Genomic DNA, 19,511 nt, shown 5'->3' on the forward strand with positions numbered 1-19,511 from the left:
TTATAAAATTGTACCTTGAATCTAGGGTTGTATCTACATAATATATACATAACTTATTTATTAAGTACATGGAAAATGAATGGTCATTTTGTACCTATTATTAGACCCTTGAGGCATTAGCACAATACATCAATCTCTTCTCTTCATTCTTATCATATTATCTTTCTTTTGAGTTTAGAGAGTTTGACAAGTAAAGAAAAGTGTTTTTTTGTTTAGTTTTGGACTCCTTCGTTTGTGCAAAATTGGAAAGAGTCATACGATTCAAATCGGGCTGTTGTATTCCGAGGGAGACAAGTCTTGAGGAGTTTTATTGCATCGGTTCATAGGCTAAACCAATAAACCGCAGAGGGCTTGAATCTCCTTAAAGAGAGCGAGATATCCGTATCTCAGTCTATTTGTGAATAGTGTTTATATTTATATTTATATTTATGTTTAATTTTAATATTTTTAATTTTTATTTTATTAAATTTCCTAATACTAGGTGTTGCGACGTTCCCGACGTGAACTAGGGCAAAGGCGGTTTTAAAAAGTATTTTCGTGGAAAATAATGGTGTAATGAAGTCGCCACTAACCTTTTAGTGTAGTTAAAACACTTAATTGATACCAAATTAAGGGTAGAATCGATCTGTGTTACCAGAGCCGGGATTAGGAGCTCGGTTACGTGAGGAGAAAGTATAAGCACCCCTTACACGCCCGTTCTTACTTACAGTACCAAATTAATAAAAAATTATCTCACAAATTAAATTTAATAAGCCTTCAAAATTACTCCCTTTCAAAAACTGTAAAGAAATGCATAAAATAAACACTATTTAAGTATTCCCTTAGAACCGGGGCATACCGTACTCTGAAGAGCTCATGTCTCTCTTTTAGATCATTGGGAAATGAAAATTGAGAAAATACTTTACAAAAATACGCTCTAAGAATTTTTGAAATTTAAAGGATTTTTTTTCTAAGTATGAAAATAATATTCCGGGAGGTTTTCGAACTCATTCGAGACAAAATGACTTTCTAGACCTCAAAAGTATTTTTAATGAATTTTTATGATTTTTCTGAATTTTTTGTGATTTTTCTATGCATGAGAACATTTTTGTGATTTTTTAAATTTTTTCCCGAATTTTTAAATAACACAAAGACAATTAAAGGAAATAGAGAAGGTTAAAAACAATTTCATAGCTTTAAAATATCTTTTTAGAATTTTCTGTAATTTTCCTAAAATTTTGTTGACCCTATAGGTCATTCCCGATTTTGATAATGACAAATACTCTTTGTATTTCATGACTTTTAAGTTTATGTGCAGGATCATACTAACTGGATCACATTGATAGCATGCAGCAACTTGAAAAATGATGAAGACATATCTTTATATATATATATATATATATATATATATATATATATATATATATATATATATATATATCATTTGTTGTAATATTATCGGGTCTGTAATAATTTAAGTTCAATGGTCTGTAATAATTAATGTCTTACCTGTAACGTCCTCAAAATTTACTTCATTTTCTTCTTCTTTTTTTATATGATCCATACCAATGCAGTGGAAACATAAGTCATACAACCATATATACTACACAATATCAGAATTCAGTACGTATAGACCATAGCCATAAAAAACAATTCCCTCCACTATCATCTACCCAAAAATACAAAACTCTGTCACAAACTCACCCTACAACCAAGGTAATCAAGTAACTCTCTATCTGCGAGCCTAATTTGCTCACCTAGCTGGTTCACTTGAAAAATGGTAAAGTAATGGGGTGAGACTACGCTCAGTAAGTGGAAATATGTTATTACTAGTGTGTGGCGACCGAGTCGTATAACTATAATAATAATATTTGAAACTGCATGATCTGACAAATCTGTAAAACACATATATCACATATATAGTAGCTTAAAATATTCGAATCATTTGAACTTTCTATCATTCATACTGCTAATATCATACTACGTACAACAAATGTTGTAAAACTGTATACATATACATATACATAACTGTGCTCTTTCCATGGGACTTTGTATGTCATGATTTGACCCCTCATGACAGGTATGTGTGGCCCATAGGCGGGACTTAACTTGATCGGCCCTCTAGGTAAGGCATTATACTCTACACTACCTCAGCCCGGGCAAACTGCATCCACTCCTAAGCTCGAGACTGGCTGCTACCTCGTCTGACCGGCCCCCTTAACCAGCGAACTGGGGAGCTGCATCCTCTCCGAGCTCGGTTAGACGATACCCACACACTATCTGAGATATGTGGTTGCACTCTATTCTGTATATAGCAACGGTACCCTGCTTTATAAACTGTATCTTTTTATAATCTTTTTCACAAGGATCTGATACTATATATATACATATACTATACTCTTTATACTGTTTTCATTATGTTTCTAAAATAACCATAACACTGTAATTCTGTACTGTAAATACCGTCATATCTGAATAACTGTAGCATCTTGATGCTAAACTGTATCATCTGTCTGTATACTCTATCTGTATAATCTATTTGTATACTCTGAGTGTTATGACATTTAGGAAAACATAGCTTTCTATATGCAATGTATATACTAATCTGAATAAACATCTGTATACTGTTATATATATATATATATATATATATATATATATATATATATATCTGTCTGTGTAATCATCTGAATAAAACTGTATATGTATACATATTCTGTCTATATAAAATCTGTAAATATCTAACTATATCTGCATAACTTGATATACTGAAAAACTATATAAAACTTCATATCATATAATATCTACTTAGGCCACACATACTTTTAAAAATTCATATTCTGTATAATAACTGGTATACATGCATATATATAAAATTTCTGATAACGTAAATAAATCTCCTAGCATAGCATATTTCCCTTACCTAGTTACTGAAAAGCCCTCACTAAACTCTGGCCCTACACTCGTAGGGTTCTCTACTCAACACCCTGAAAACAACATCCTCTAGAACAAAACATTAGTATTTTTCTATATACAACATTTCTTATAACTGCAGGGAAAGCAGATTCTGAATAAAACATCTTACCCTGAATTTGGGATGAATTTCAAACAAACTTCTCCCACGATTAGCTTTGGCAGACTTGCAGAGAACTTTGCCAGGAGCATCGTGGTGGCCTCAGATCTTCAATCTGGCGAGAAACAGAACCGGGATTGAAGAGAGAAGGAGAGGGGTGCGTTTTAGAGAGAGAGAGAGAGGGTAATTTGTGTTGGAATTCTGTTAAAAATCCGAGTTTTCACTATTTATAGAGTCAGATTCATCGACGAGACACATCACCTTATCGACGAGTCCTGAAGAAAGTTCGTCGACGAACCTTCTCTTCTCGTCGACGAATTTCAGACATCCAAAACACGCTCTCAATATCTTGTCATCGATGAGATGTGCCCTCGTCGACGAGACTCTCAAGAACCCACGTTGACGTAACCCTTGTGTTCGTCGACGAGTTCCTAAAAAATTCCTCGGGTTATTACATTCTCCCCTTCTTATAAAATTTTGTTCTCGAAATTTACTATATGGGTTGAACACAATCTATACACTCTATCATCCCATAAAGGTAAAGGGTCTAATTATTTTATTACTTACCCTCACTTATGGCAGAGGAATACCGTGGTTACATACTAAACTCTGGGAGATTACATATATAAAACTACAAGACTACCTACTAACTAATTCCATACATGTACCTGCAAAAGAAACTCTATCTAACTATTTATACTTTACCTGTTACCACTAACTCTTTTGGAACAACTGTGGGTATTTCTTTTTAATTTCATCCTTGAGTTCCCGTGAGGCTTCTTCCATAGCATGGTTCCTCCACAAAATCTTCACTAGCTAAATTTATTTAGTACACAGTTCTAGTGTCTTTCTTTCTAAAATATGTACCGGCGTCTCTTCATAAGCTAGTGAATCCTTGAGTTCTATCTCTGCATAGCTGATTATGTGGGACAGATCTGGGACATATTTCCTTAACATAGCAACATGAAACACGTCATGATTCGAGTTAAAGCTAGCAGCAAAGCTAACCTATAGACAACTGACCTTATTCTCTCTAGTATCTCAAAAGGGCCAATATACCTAGGGTTCAACTTGCCCTTCTTCCCAAACCTCATAACTCCTTTCAGAGGAGCTATCTTAAAAAATACTCAATCTCCCTCATCAAACTCTAGTTCTCGGCGGCGAGTGTCTGCGTAGCTTTTCTATCGATTCTGCGCGGTACTAATTCTTTCTTTAATTAGTCAGATTTTGTCATACGCCTGCTACACTATCTCTGGACCCAAAACTCACCTCTCACCTATCTTGTCCCAGAAAAATGGAGAATGACATATCCTCGTAGGGTGCCATGCTGATGCTAGCCAGATAGCTATTATTGTAAGCAAACTTGACTAATGACATAAAATGGATCCAATTGTCTCCAAAATCAAGCACCCAAGCACGAAGCATATCCTCTAGTGTCTGAATTGTCCTCTCGGTCTGTCCATCTGTCTGGGGGTGAAATGCAGTGCTGAATGCTAACTGTGTACCCATAGCTTCCTGAAAACTCTTCCAAAATCGTGAAGTAAATCAAAAATTTCAGTCGGAGACTATGGATTCCGGCACACCATGAATGTGAACTATCTCCTGAATATATATATTTTCCAATCTATCCATGGAATAACCGACTTTAATTGGAATAAAATGAGCGGTCTTCGTCAAACGATCAACAACCACCCAAATCGCATTCAACCCCTATCGCGCCGGTGGTAATCTCGTAACGAAATCTATTGAAATGTGGTCCCATTTCCACTCTAGAATAAACAATGGCTGCAATTGCCCTGCTAGTCTTTGGTGCTCAACTTTAATTTGCTGGTACGTCAAACACTGTTATACAAATTCGGCTATCTCTCTCTTCATTCCACTCCACCAGAAGTACTCCCGCAGATCCTGATACATTCTAGTGCTACCTGGATGTATGGTGTATAGGAATCTATGAGCCTCCTCTAGTATAGTTCTCCTGATCTCGGTATCTATAGGAACACAGAGCCTAGTACGGAATCGCAGGGTTCCGTCATCTGATATGCTGAATTCCTCACCCTGATCATCTCGCACCCTAACCATTACCTCTGCCAACTCTGCATCATCACCCTGAGCTGCCTTAATCCTCTTATATAGTGTAGGCTGAACCACTAAATTGGCAATGACTGCCTAAGGACTCTCCTCTATTAACTTTATGTTGAGCCTCTCCAAATCCATCAAAGTTGAATGCGGAATCTCCATGGCTGCCAGTACTGGTCCCATTGATTTCCTACTCAGAACATCAGCTACCACATTCGCTTTCCCTAGGTGGTAACTAATGGTGTAGTCATAGTCTTTAATAAGCTCTAGCCACATTCTTTGTCCCATATTTAGTTCCTTCAGAGTAAAGAAATACTTCAGCTCTTGTGATTCATGAAAATCTCGCACTTTCCACCATATAGTTAATGCCTCCATATCTTGAGAGCATACACCACTGCAGCTAGTTCTAAATCATGGACAAGATAATTCTTATTATATTCTTTAAGTTGTCTAGGTGCATACGCATGAACCCTGCTGCACTGCATTAATATGCACCCAAGTATCTTCAGGGACGCATCACTGTATATCACAAATCTGTCCTCCCCTAATGGGATAACTAATACCGGAGCTGAAACTAACTGCCGCTTTAGTTCTTGAAAACTCTACTCGCAATCATCGGTCCAATTAAACTTTATATTTTTCCTCGTAAGCCATGTTAATGGACCTGATAGCCTAGAGAAACCATCTACAAAGCGCCGGTAATAGTCTACCAATCCCAGAAAACTTCTAACTTCCTGAACACTTCCCGGCCTTTCCCAATTCAATACTGCCTCTATTTTCCTCAGATCAACTGATATACTTGCCTCGAAGATCACATGGCTGAGAAAGGCAACCTACCTTAACCAGAACTCACATTTCTTAAACTTTGCGTACAACTTTCTCTCTCTTAATGTTTGCAATACCAGCCTCAAATGATGCTCGCGCTCCTCAAAACTCATCGAATAGACCAGTATATCATCAATAAACACAACTACAAACTAGTCCAAATACTAGTGGAACACTCGATTCATCAAATCCATGAATACTGTCGGTACATTAGTCAACCCAAATGGCATCACCAGAAACTCATAATGCCCATATCTGGTTCGAGACGCGGTCTTGGAAATATCTTCTGCTTTAACTTTCACCTGATGGTAACTTAACCCTAGGTCAATTTTAGAGTAAACCTAGGTCCCCTGAAGCTGATCAAACAAGTCATCGATCCTAGGGAGAGGATATTTATTCTTAATTGTTAGTTTGTTGATCTCCCTATAATCGATACACAGTCTCATGGTCCCATCCTTCTTTTTCACAAACAGAACTGGCGCTCCCCAGGGCGACACACTGAGCCTGATAAATCCTGTCCAACAATTCCTGTAACTGATCTTTCAACTTTTTTAACTCGACTAGAGCCTTACGGTAAGGTGCTTTAGATATTGGTGCAGACCCCGACAACAAATCTATAGTAAACTCAATCTCACGGTCAGGTGGCAAACCAGACAATTCTTCTGGAAAGACATATGGGAACTCCCTCACTACTGGTATGTCAGCTTGTTTCAACTCTTCTTTTGGAAATTCTATTATGTATGCGACATACCCTTGACAACCACCCTACAGTAGTCTCCTCACCTGAATGGCCGACACCAACTGTGGCGTGGCACGTACACGTGAACCCACAAATCTATACTCTTCCTCGTCCAGGGGTCTGAAAATTACTTCTTTCTGGTGACAATCTATACTGGTGTGATGAGTAACTAGCCAATCCATGCCCAGTTTCACATCAAACCCTTGCATAATTAGGACCACAAGATCGGCTAACAACATTCTCTCCTAAATACTTACTAGAAAATTTCGAAGCACCTTCTTGCATTTTACCACAGATCCCATCGGCGTACCCACAGATGATTCTACATCTAATAGTTGTGTCTCTACCCCAATTATTCTGACATACCCCGCTGATATAAAAGAGTGGGTGACACCTGTATCATGAAAAACAACAATTTTATATGAACAATTTTATATGGTAAAGTAGTAAGGGTACCTGTGACCACGTCTCCAGCTATCTCGGCGTCTCCCAACGTCAATGCCTCGCTGGCACGGTATTTCTCTGCTGACCTCCACGGGGTGCTTGATATCTTCCCCGAAATGAACTAGGAGCCGGTACATAATCCGGTGGCATCTGACAGGATCGAGCCATATGATCGAGCCTCCCACAGCGATAACAAACATTCTCCCCTAGTCGACACTCACCAGGATGCCTCCGTCCACATCTAGGACAAATGACAGGAAGTTGTCCACCCTGAAATCCACCATGCTCTACCATCTGTCTCTGGACTCCGCCAGATCTACCTCCTCTCCAAGGGTCTCGACTGGGACACGCCTGAAAACTCGAGGGCGTAGTCCTCTTCCTCTAACTCTGTGTCTCAGTCTCCTTAAGTAAACTCTCCTCTGCTATAGTAGCCTTGTCAACCAACTCTACAAAATCCTGGATCCTTAGTACCACCACCTGCCTATAAATATCTCGGCTCAAGTTTCTCTCGAATATTCTGACCTTCTTCACTTAATTGAGGACAATATATGGGCAGAAAAGCGAGAGCTTGATAAATTTCGCCGCGTACTACTCGATAGTCAATGACCCCTGGGATAGACTCAGGAACTCCTGTACTCGAGCCTCTCTGGCTGAGGCAGGATAGTACCTATCAAAGAATACCTCCCTGAAATGAGCCTAGGTCATCAACACTGGTACATCCCTCTGCTCCTCCAATAGCCTGGTAGCTGTCCACCACCTCTCGCCCTCCCCCATTAGTCTATATGTAGCATATAAGACCCTTTGCTCATTAGTGTAATGAAGTACTGACAGGATCTTCTCTACCTCCTACACCCAGTTCTCAGCAACTGCAGGGTCAGCCGCTCCAGAAAAGGCTAGCAGATTCATCTTCATAAATTTCTCTATGGTACATCCCTGAACTGGAGATGGACCTCTCTGCTCTCTAGAGCTCCGCACTATATCAGCCATAACTTGCTGAGCCACACTACGTAGCATAGCATCTGAATCTCCACCTCCTGCGCTAGAAGGACCCACTTCATCATTATAACTAGCGTGAGCGCTACTACCTCCTGGGTCCATCCTGTAAATATAAAGAACACCGTTTCAGAATCCTATTCCCCATACAAACCCAAGTTATTCAATTAAAACTCCAAATCCTCTATTAACCATCCCTCTTGATCCTAATCCCAAAATCCACAACCCAAACACATGACTCGTCGATAGTTTATTATGGTTTTCCTAAAATCGTCACCCCAGGAAAAACCCAGAAACCACCACGAAATCCTGTATCCAGATCACAGAAAAAAACCTCAAATTCTTTTTCTTATATTCTGGCATTGTTTCCCGCTGCACTCTAGAGTCTACAGAACCTAGCAACCTAAGATCTGATACCAAAATGTAACCGTCCTCAAAATTTACATAATTTTCTTCTTATTTTATTTTTATATAATCCATACCTATGCAGTGGAAACATAAGTCATGCAACCATATATACTATACAATACCAGAATTCAGTACATATAGACCATAGCCATATAAAACAATTCCCTCTAGTATCATCTACCCAAAAATACAAAACTTTGTCATAAACTCACCCTACAACCAGGGTAGTCAAGTAACTCTCTATCTGCGAGCCTGATCTGCTTGTCTAGCTGGCTCACCTGAAAAATGGTAAAGTAATGGGGTGAAATGACGCTCAATAAGTGGAAATATGCTACTACTAGTGTATGGCGACCGAGTCATATAACTATAATAATAATATTTGAAACTGCATGATCTGGAAAATCTGTAAAATACATATATCACATATATAGTAGCTTAAAATATTTGTATCATCTGAACTTTCTATCATTCATACTGCTAATATCATACTACATACAACAAAAGCTGTAAAATTGTATGCATATACATATACATAACTATGCTCTTTCCCTGAGACTCTGTATGTCATGATTTGACCCCTCATGATAGGGTTGTGCGGCCCGTAGGCGAGACTTAACTTGATCGGCCCTCCAGGTAAGTCACTATACTCTACACTACCTCAAGCCGACCAAACTACATCCACTCCTAAGCTCGGGACTGGCTGCTACCTCACCTAACCAACCCCCTCAACTCAGCGAACTGGGGAGCTGCATCCTCTCCAAGCTCGGTTAGACGGTACCCACACACTATCTGAGATATGTGGTTGCACTCTATTCTGTATATAGCAACGATACTGTGCTCTATAAACTGTATCTGTTTATAATATTTTTTACAAGGATCTGATACTATATATATACATATACTATACTCTTTATACTGTTTTCATTATGTTTCTAAAATAACCATAACACTGTAATTCTGTACTGTAAATACCGTCATATCTGAAAAACTGTAGCATCTTGATGCTAAACTATATCATCTGTCTATATACTCTTTCTGTATAATTTATCTGTATACTCTGAGTGTTATGACATTTAGGAAAACATAGCTTTCTATATGCAATGTATATACTGATCTGAATAAACATCTATATGCTGTTATATATATATTTGTCTGTGTAATTTTTCTGAATAAAATTGTATATGTATACATATTCTGTCTATATAAAATCTGTAAATATCTAACTATATCTGCATAACTTGATATATTGAAAAACTATATAAAACTCCATATTAGATAATATCTACTTAGACCACACATACTTTTAAAAATTCATATTCTGTATAATAACTGGTATACATGTATATATATAAAATTTCTGATAACGTAAATAAATCTCCTAGCATAGCATATTTCCCTTACCTAGTTTCTGAAAAGCCCTTACTGAACTCTGGCCCTACACACGCAGGGTTCTCTACTCAACACTTTGAAAACGATATCCCCTAGAACAAAACATCAGTATTTTTCTGTATACAACATTTCTTATAACTGCAAGGAAAGCATATTCTGAATAAAACACCTTACCCTAAATTTGGGATGAACTTCAAACCAACTTCTCCCAGAATCAGCTTCGACAAACTTGTAGAGAACTTTTCTAGGAGCGTCGTGGTAGCCTCAGATCTTCAATCTGATGAGAAATGGAGCCAGGATTGAAGAGAGAAGGAGAAGGGTGCATTTTAGAGAGAGAGAGAGAGGGTAATTTGCGCTGGAATTCTGTCAAAATTCCGAGTTTTCACTATTTATAGAGCCAGATTCGTCAATGAGACATGTCACCTCATCAACGAGTGTTGAGACGAACCTTCTCTTCTTGTCGACGAATTTTAGACATCCAAAACACTCTCTCGGTATCTTCTCGTTGGCGAGACGTGCCTTCATCGATGAGACTCTCAAGAACCCTCTTTGACGAAACCCCTGTGTTCGTCGATGAGTTGCTGAAAAATTACTTGGGTTATTACATTACCTGCATGGTAGGATAGATAATCTCAAGACCATAGATTGACCTTAGGGATCACCCTTCGGTTGACCGATGCCAGATTTTTAGGGTATATGCCCAAAGGCTTTAGATCGACCATAGAACCCACAATATTGCATGAAAATGGCCCCCATAATCTTAATGTTGATTATCATGTAAATAGGGGTAACTTTATAAGCAGAAGAAGACCAAAATGCACAAAAAGGGCATGTTCGGTTGACTGAACTTTTACACGCAGAATTCTTTAATCGACCGAACCTCCATCGGGTCAACATTTTGACTCTTCAGTTGACCGACTAGAAAATAAACTCCAACGCTCTGGTCGACCAAACATCCTCGGGAGAAGCCCCAACCGCCCGGTCGACCGAACCTCCTAGTTCAAAATGATCTGATCGATTGAACCGCGCGGATTTAGAAAATTGCCTTTGAAACCTTAAGTACGGTTGACCATCTTTCTAGTTCAAAATTCTCCCGGTCGACCGAACCTAGACACTCGGTCAACCAAACCTTAAGTACGGTCCACCCGTGCTCTTGGGTTGGCAAAAATTAGTGAGGTTAAAACGCCGTTATTTTTTAATTAACCTCATTTAAACATTTCCAAAAATGATAAACAAGTCCCAAACGGTCAAAAATTCAGGGGTATCTATATATACCCCCTCATTTGCAAAAATTATATGAGATTAGCAAAAACAATTGGCAAATTTTATCTAATTTTAAAAAGCTCTATTTCTCACATTCAAACTTCATTCCTTCATTCTTACTCATCCTCATTGCAAATCTTCCTAAGTAAGAGTGTTGTTGTGAGTTTCTAGTTAAGCTTACACTCTCATTAGTTCTAGTTGATTAAGATATATTTTATCTAAGAGTAAGCTTGAGTTTTTCTAGGAGACTTCATTAATAAGTTTTCCATAAGAAAACTTCGTAGAGCTTTTGAGTTTTGCATTATCATTGCAATACTTAAGAGTTCGTATTGCTTTTTGTTTGTGAAATAAATTTTTTCCAAACTGTTTACAAATATCTCTTGTGCTTATCTTTGAGAAATATTTTGAGATATTTGCTTGCGTACTGAAGATCTTTGTTGCTATATCTTTTGATTGATATTATCATCTTGACACAAAGATCAAATAAATTTACAAACCATTTTTAAATATCTCGTGTGGTTTATTTTGAGAAAATTATTTGTTGAGATATTTGAAGTGTGCTTGTGATTTTGTTGCTGCATTGTGATTGATACTATTATTTTGACACAAAGATCCTTTCACATACACTCTCATGAATTGATTGTCATATTTGCATTAATCTTTGAGAGTAGACATTAAGACTACACCGAGCTTATCAAATCATATCTTTCGTTAGTGCATTGATTATACTGTGCGTATTATAGTACATACCTGCTTAGTGTAAGAAGCATTTTCATATATGTAAATTTTTATACAGTTTTTGTGTTCTAGGCGCGGGCTTGAAGAGGGAGACTAGCCTTGTTGAATAGTCCTGGATTGGCTTAGACCCGGTTAGAAAAGTTAGGTGCACCATCCTGGTAAGGTGTAGATTGACGTGAGCCCCGCTAATTGACCTGATTTTAAACGGTGTCACTCCACCCGTTAAGTGAACTTATAGTGTAATCCTTGTGCGGGTGTACCAAGGCGAGGACATAGGCAGTTTTCTGAACCTCGATAACATTTCTGGTGTCGTCTCCTTTACTGCTTTATTGTGCATGCATGGTTAACTTTCTATTGCAGTTTAAATTCCGTTGTAAATTTACATTGATTTATTTTACATGCACTAGATTGACCTTAGACTTATGTAATACTACTATTAGTGGATTGACCTAGGGGATAAAATTTTTAAATACCAATTCACCCCCCTTCTTAGGATTGCACTAAAGCTAACAATTGGTATAAGAGTCTCGTAACTTATACTTAAACGTCATTTAGTAAAAGATCATGATGGCTCGTGTTAATGTATCCCCTTAATGTGAGGGAAGGTTGGTCACACACCCACCATTATTTTGCAGTGAAAACTATGCTATATGAAAATTTAGAATGACTATATATGTGAAAGCTTTAAATTGGAGATTTTGGAAAATCATTGATTAGGGTGATAGTGTGCCTGTTAAATCCATTGATTGTGCTGATGTTCCTAAATTTGAATTTGAATTGAATGATACTGATAGGAACTTAGTGCAAGTAAATTTTGATGCTATGAATATCTTAATACAGGCTTTAGATTCTAATGTTTTATGTGTGGTTATAGCATGTAGCAGTGCTAAGGAGATCTGGGATGAACTTAAGAGGAGATATGGAGCATCCATGCAAAATAAAGTGATCATGCCTTGTGACTAAAGGCCTGCAGATCTTGAAGGAGGTAACCAATGCTTTGTTGATTTAACTAATAATGAGGTGATCTCTGCTCCTTCTGTCTTAATAGATAAATCTGGAAATGATTCATGTGCTAATTTGAATGATATATCTGATTATAAATCATATGATAGTTCTGATGATGAAAGCATGTCAACTTATGAAGAATTGCAAATTGAATATGTTATAATTCATAAGTTACTTGTTAAATCAAATAAGAAATATACTGTTTTGGAAAACAAGTATGAAGCATGTATGAAAGAATGTGAATCTAAAGTTCTTGCTGAGAGAGAAAATGACCTGAAAATCAAAATATTAGCGAGCAAGAATGAATCATTAGAAAAAGAAATGACTATCTTGAAATCTAAAATTTCTAATGATAATAATAAAGATCTTTTGATTGGAGAACTTGAACAAAAAGCAAACAACATGACTAATGAGTTTATCAAATTACAAGATGTTTGCAAAGGTCTTAAAAACTTGAAAATGCAAGAGCTAGAAAAGAAAATAGAAGACCAAACTAAGATCATCCACACGTTCACTAGAGGGAAGGACAACTTTGATAAGTTGCTAGGATCACAGACGATGACCTTAGATAAGGAAGGTATAGGTTTTAATGGAATTCAAAATAGGAAAAGGAAGAACCTATACATGGGGTACTTTGTAAAAGAATCGAAACATAATGCTAGTACCTCCTCCAGTCCATACACTCACGCCACATGTGTCTTGTGTAAAAAAAAGGGCACATAAAATTTGATTGTCCATTTAAAGAAAAGGTGTGAAACCCAAACGAGTATGTAAAGTCAAAGAATCACCGACTCCCAACCCATCAAGAATAAAAGGTAGAAAAATGGTATGTATTGTTAAGAAAACAAACCCCTTGAAATTCAAGGAAGAATTTACTCAAATAGGAATTACATGATCACATAATTCTATCTTAGCTATAGGGGGTAGTGTTGTCTAAAGGCTTAGGAAGTGGTTGGGGCTGAAAATGTAAAAACTTAGTATATGTTTACTATTTAAAATTTTACATACTAAGTATCTTGAAAAATCAAGCCAATCTGCAAATCCAAAAATATAACCAATCTAAACTTAATGTATATATTCATTGGTTGAAATATGAAATTATTGGCCGCTTGATTAAAAATTCACTTCCAAAATGGACATGATATGTTTGCCTTGTATTTAAATCTCAAATTGCTTAACTCATGCTTAAATATGAATATCTAAAGCTAAACATACCTTTTGTCCATTGCACTAGCTTGTGGTTTAGGGAATCCATCTCACACTATATATTATTTAATCCTAAATCCATCATTGAACTTAAAAGCCTAAATCAAAATTAGGTCATCATTCTAGGACAAATTAACTAGCACGAATACCTTTTGAACAATGTCCTACTTCTGAATACTCTCCTGAACTTAAATAAAAATTTTAATCTTTAAGAGTATTCATTCTTTACTTCTCACAAAAAGCTCTCAAACGTTAAGTCAAACCCATTAGAGCTTTATATACTTAGAGATGAGTTGGATGGCTAATAAAATGGACTAGGTCTCAATCTAGATGAATGTATCAAATTCAAATAGACCTATGCTTATGCATTTTTAAATCGAAAGCCATTCTAACTTGGGCCTCTTATGTACTACAAATCATAAGAAAAGAGGCAAAATTTTGCCTTAGTTCCCTTAAAGAAATATCCATTGTGACCTTTTGATCCTCTAAGCTGAAAGCATTTAAAGGCAAGATATAATCATAGAAACTTAAAACACTTGGCTAAAGAACTTGAATAATAAGAAAACGGCATAAAATGAGTTGAGCGCATAACTCAGGTGGAGCATATATTCTTTCATCATTATATAAATTAAAATGCTCTCATATTTTTATTTCATGCCTAAATGTCCATATGAGTATTGCACATAATTCCTAACTATCCTTGGTTATTTATTATTCATGGTATCTAGTTGGATGGTTTACATTTTTTGTGGATTGTTGTTTATACTACTGGAATGCATGCTTGTGTTGAAAGCCTCTTGCATGGCGAATGCAGTGATGTGTATTGCATGCTGGTAGTGAATATAGGTTTTCGTGTGCCTTGAACTAAATTATAAACTGCTTGATCGAACCTATCAGGTACAGGTTTTATGGGAAAATGTCCAATTTACAGACGACATGTTGCTGATTTTCATTAGAATTTTCCCAAGTAAAACCTTGTCTAAAGATGATTATAATAAAATGAAAGTTAAAATATTTTTGAAAGAATGAGTGAAAACTAAATAAAAATTAAACTTCATCCTTGCATAATCATCGAATAATTAGAGGAGCTCAACTTTATTTCTATAGAAAGATCATAAATGACTCACATGCATCACTTTCATTTTTTGAATATCAAGACTCTTCTGAAATCCCTGAAGATTATATCCAGCCCTTAAAGCTTTATAATTTGATATGAAATGTTCATGGGTCATTAACTCTAAAGTATGCCTCAATATATTTTCTAAGATGCATTTGTGGCCTATAAGGATGATCATACTAATCATAATATAGTTAATAAATCATCAGTATGGTTGGGTTAAAGAATTTAGAATGAATGGCTTATACTCTTGACTTACCTTGTGAAATCAATCTTGACGAGTATAAGTAGCTTATTTCATCTAAGCTATATTTCAAATTGAAAGGGGGAGCAGCTAAACATAAACTCCTATTTTGTTTTGCTCACAAATATTCTCAGCTTAGGTGTACTTTGAATACACTGTGGCACGTGCTTAAATAAAATGCTTTTCTTAAAAATCTTAAATTGATATATGATTGTTTTGCCACTGTCATCGGTTTGCCATGTGATCCTTGTTTTTAAATTCCTGAGATCCTTTGGACTTATATGGTTGTTTTTGTCTTGTTATATTGAAGATGTGCTTAAATGCTTAACCAGATAAATTTTGCTTGCTTGAGCTTTAAAATTTAAAATTTCTTTTTCAGCAAGCACACCCCCAGTACTTTTTGTAAATATCAAAAGGGGATATATATTTATATTTATATTTATATACATAGGTATTTATTTTAATACTTTATGGTAAGAACTAATTTCAAAAATAAATTTTTTCTCTCTTGCCTTATTATTATTATTATTATTATTATTATTATTATTATTATTATTATTATTATTATTATTATTATTATTATATACATATATGGTTTTAAAGTCGCATAACTGGTTCAGTAACTACACATAAAATGCATGTGGACTCGTTAGACTGTTTTTATGCTCAAACCTTCTTTTTGATATTATGTGTCGTGTGCCTTTAACTCAAATCTTTCATGAGTCTTATGATATGTTTCAATTGCAATGGTTTGTGTATGCTTATGGTCTAACCTTATTTTCATGTTATTTAAATCATTTAAATGACCAGTTATATAATTTGTGTGCTTAATTGCTATACTTCATATTTTGTCATTCATTATGCATTTTATGATTATATTATCTTTTTGGATGCTAAAAGTAATAATTCTTGATCATACTGGACTATTTAAGTTGGTAGTTGTGGATAAACTGTTAATCTAAAACTTAATCAGGTCATTTTTATACAAATATTCTTCTGGGAAATGTTCTATTTTCAAACGGCATGCTGCCAAAATTTTTAAAAATTTCCCAAAACCATATTTGTAATTGAATGATAATTATCTTTTATTTGGCTATATACTTAACTGATTTATCAAAGCCCTTTTTGTTGTTGCCAAAAGGGGGAGAAGTAGGCAAGTATTTGTCATCATAAAAAAAAGGGGAGATTGTTGACCTTATAGGTCATTCTCAGTTTTGATAATGACAAATACTCTTTGTATTTGATGACTTTTAAGTTTGTGTGTAGGATCATAATAACTGGATCACATTAATAGCATGCAGCAACTTAAAGAATTATGAAGACTCGACATATATATATATATATATATATTATTGGGTTTGTAATAATTTAAGTTCAAGGGTCTGTAATAATTAATGTCTTACCTGCATGGTAGGATAGATAAGCTCAAGACCATAGATGGACCATAGAGATCACCCTTCGGTCGATCGATGCCATATTTTTAGGGTATATGCTCAAAGACCTTAGATCGACCATAGGAGCCACAATATTGCATGAAATTGGCCCCTCTAATCTTAGTGTTGATTATCATGTGAATGAGGGGTAACTTTATAAGTATAAAAAGACCGAAATGCACAAAAAGGGCAGGTTCGGTCGATCGAACTTCTACATGCAAAACTCTTCGGTCGACCGAACCTCCACCGGGTCAACATTTTGACTCTTTGATCGACTGATCAGAAAATGAACTCCAATACTCTAGTAGACCGAACATCCTCGAGAGAAACCCCAACTTGCTGAATTTGGAAAATTGCCTTTGAAACCTTAAGTACGGTCGATCGGTGCTCTCAGGTTGGCAAAAATTACCGAGGTTAAAACGCTGTTATTTTTAATTAACCTCATTTAAACATTTCCAAAAATGACAAACAGGTCCCAAATGGTCAAAAATTCAGGGGTGTCTATATATACCTCTTCATTTGCAAAAATTATATGAGATTAGAAAAAAAAATTAAAAAATTTTCTCTGATTTTAAAAAGCTCTATTTCTCACATTCAAACTTCATTCCTTCATTCTTACTCATCCTCATTGCAAATCTTCCTTAGTAAGAGTGTTGTTGTGAGTTACTAGTTAAACTTAAACTCTCGTTAGTTCTAGTTGATTGAGATATATTTTTATCTGAGAGTAAGCTTGAGTTTTTCTAGGAGACTTCATTAATAAGTCTTCCGTAGGAAACCTTCATAGAGCTTGTAAGTTTTGCATCATCATTGCAATACTTAAGAGTTCGTATTACTTTTTGTTTGCGAAATAAATTTTTTACAAACCGTTTACAAATATCTCTTGTGCTTATCTTTGAGAAATATTTTGAGATATTTGCTTGCATCCTGAAGATCTTTGTTGCTATACCTTTTGATTGATATTATCATCTTGACACAAAGATCAAATACTTTTACAAACCATTTTTAAATATCTCATGTGGTTTATTTTGAGAAAATTATTTGTTGAGATATTTGAAGTGTGCTTGTGATTTTGTTACTGCATTGTGATTGATACTATTATTTTGACACAAAGATCCTTTCACATACACTCTCATGAACTGATTGTCATATTTGCAGTAATCTTTGAGAGTAGACATTAAGACTACACCGAGCTTATCAAATCCTATCTTTTGTTAGTTCATTGATTATACTGTGCGTATTGTAGTACATACCTGCTTAGTGTAAGAAGCATTTTCGTGTACGTAAATTTTTATACAGTTTTTGTATTCCAGGCGCGGGCCTGAAGAGGGAGACTAGCCCTGTTGAATAGTCCCGGATTGGCTTAGACCTGGTTAGGAAAGTTAGGTGCACCATCTTGGTAAGATGTAGGTTGATGTCAGTCCCGCTAATTGACTTGGTTGTAAACGGTGCCGCTCCACCCGTTAAGTGAGCTTATAATGTAATCCTTGTACAGGTGTGCATCCTTGTACAGGTGTGCCAAGATGGGGATGTAAGCAGTTTACTGAACCTCGATAACATTTCTGGTGTCGTCTCCTTTATTAGTTTATTATGCATGCTTGGTTAAATTTCTATTGCAGTTTAAATTCTGTAGTAAATTTACATTGATTTATTTTACATGCACTAGATTGACCTTAGGCTTGTGTAATATTGCTATTAGTGGATTGAATTAGGGGATAAAATTTTTAAATACCAATTCACCCTCCTCTTGGGATTGCCCCAAAGCTAACAATTGGTATTAGAGCCTCATAACTTAGACTTAAATGTCATTTAGTAAAAGATCATGATGACTCGTGTTAGTGCATCCCCTTCATGTGAGGGAAGGTTGGTCACACACCCACCAGTATTTTGTAGTGAAAACTATGCTGTATGGAAATTTAGAATGATTATATATGTGAAAGCTTTAAATTGGAGATTTTGGAAAGTCATTGATCGGGGTGATAGTGTACCTGTTAAATCCATTGATTGTGCTGATGTTCCTAAATCTGAATGCGATTTGAATGATACTGATAGGAACTTAGTGCAAGTAAATTTTGATGCTATAAACATCTTACTACATGCTTTAGATTCTAATGTTTTATATGAGGTTATAGCATGTAGTAGTGCTAAGGAGATCTGAGATGAACTTAAAAGGAGATATAAAGCATCCATGCAAAATAAAGTGATCACTCCTTGTGACGCAAGCCTGTAGATCTTGAAGGAGATAACCAATGCTTTGTTTCTTTAACTAATAATGAGGTAATCTTTGCTCCTTCTGTCTTAGTAGATAAATCTGGAAATGATTCATGTGCTAATTTGAATGATATATCTGATTCTGAATTGTACAATAGTTCTGATGATGAAAGCATGCTAACTTATGAAGAATTGCAAATTGAATATGTTAGAATTCATAAGTTACTTGTTAAATCAAATAAGAAATATACTACTTTGGAAAACAAGTATGAAACATACATGAAAGAATGTGAATCTAAAGTTCTTGCTAAAAGAGAAAATGACCTGAAAATCAAAATATTAGTAAACGATCTAGCCTACGTCCTTTTACT

This window comes from Malania oleifera, chromosome 2 (assembly GCF_029873635.1).
Source record: "Malania oleifera isolate guangnan ecotype guangnan chromosome 2, ASM2987363v1, whole genome shotgun sequence".
Lineage (NCBI taxonomy): Eukaryota > Viridiplantae > Streptophyta > Magnoliopsida > Santalales > Ximeniaceae > Malania > Malania oleifera.